The 846-nt window shown below is 49.9% G+C and overlaps 1 pseudogene; it reads right to left on the reverse strand.

The window, feature by feature from the left end:
• LOC149010614 (uncharacterized) overlaps positions 1–422 on the reverse strand; it is a 3,474-nt pseudogene extending 3,052 nt beyond the window's left edge.
• Positions 423–846: the final 424 nt, after the last annotated feature.

An 846-nucleotide genomic window follows, 5' to 3' on the forward strand; every position in this document is an offset into this window, starting at 1 on the left:
TTCTCCGAAAGCTCCGCGGGACCACCTACCACTAGTCTTCGGCCGGAGGGGTTTATTGCACAAGCCGGGACGCAGGCTCCCGAAGAGGGAAGCCCAACGAATGTCAGATGCAAAGCCCCGCACCTCATTAAGATCATATTGGCATACTCTCCCAAAAAAGAAAGAGCAGACCCCATTGAAGACGGGAGTGAGGTACAACAAGGTGCGCGTTAGCGTCCACCGCCCTTCTCACGGAGCCGTACGTGGACGTTACCGCTCATACAGCTCCCAGCCAGCAAGCAGTTAGCCTTCCTCTACAAGGAATGGAAGTGTGGATGAATCGACATCAAATAGAGGTGCGAAGCGAACTCTGATTTATATACATATTATATAAATAGAGGAATTCGGTTTTTCTTTTCAGCAATAACATGATAAGAGCATCCCTTTCAAAAAAACCTATGGATCCCCCCCCCACCACCACCCGGTCACCCCCCTATCCTGCCACTTCAGCACCTTGTGATCTTTGAGAAGATCATTACGAGCCCTCTCCGTCAATCTTTTTGTAGATTCCGATAATTCCATGGTGGATCAGGACGAGAATGAATCCGGGAATCCAGGACATACTCTCTTTCAGACCCTCTGCTCTCCTCTGGGGAGGGGTTTTTTATAGAGAGAGAGGTGAGTCGAGGGTAGCCTCCCGCTTGACCGATTTTTCGGAGTCGGAGGAAGATCTCTCATCTGATGCCCCTGAACAAGAAGGTGACGAAGTCGATGTGAGATCAGCAGCAAAAGAAAGAAGAGGTGCTACTCTCCCCGCCCCCGGATAAGCCTTAAAAAAAAAAAACAGAACTCCCCGGACACAAACAA

This window comes from Hakea prostrata, chromosome 7 (assembly GCF_041222555.1).
Source record: "Hakea prostrata isolate BN-2017 chromosome 7, UWA_Hpros_2, whole genome shotgun sequence".
Taxonomy (NCBI): domain Eukaryota; kingdom Viridiplantae; phylum Streptophyta; class Magnoliopsida; order Proteales; family Proteaceae; genus Hakea; species Hakea prostrata.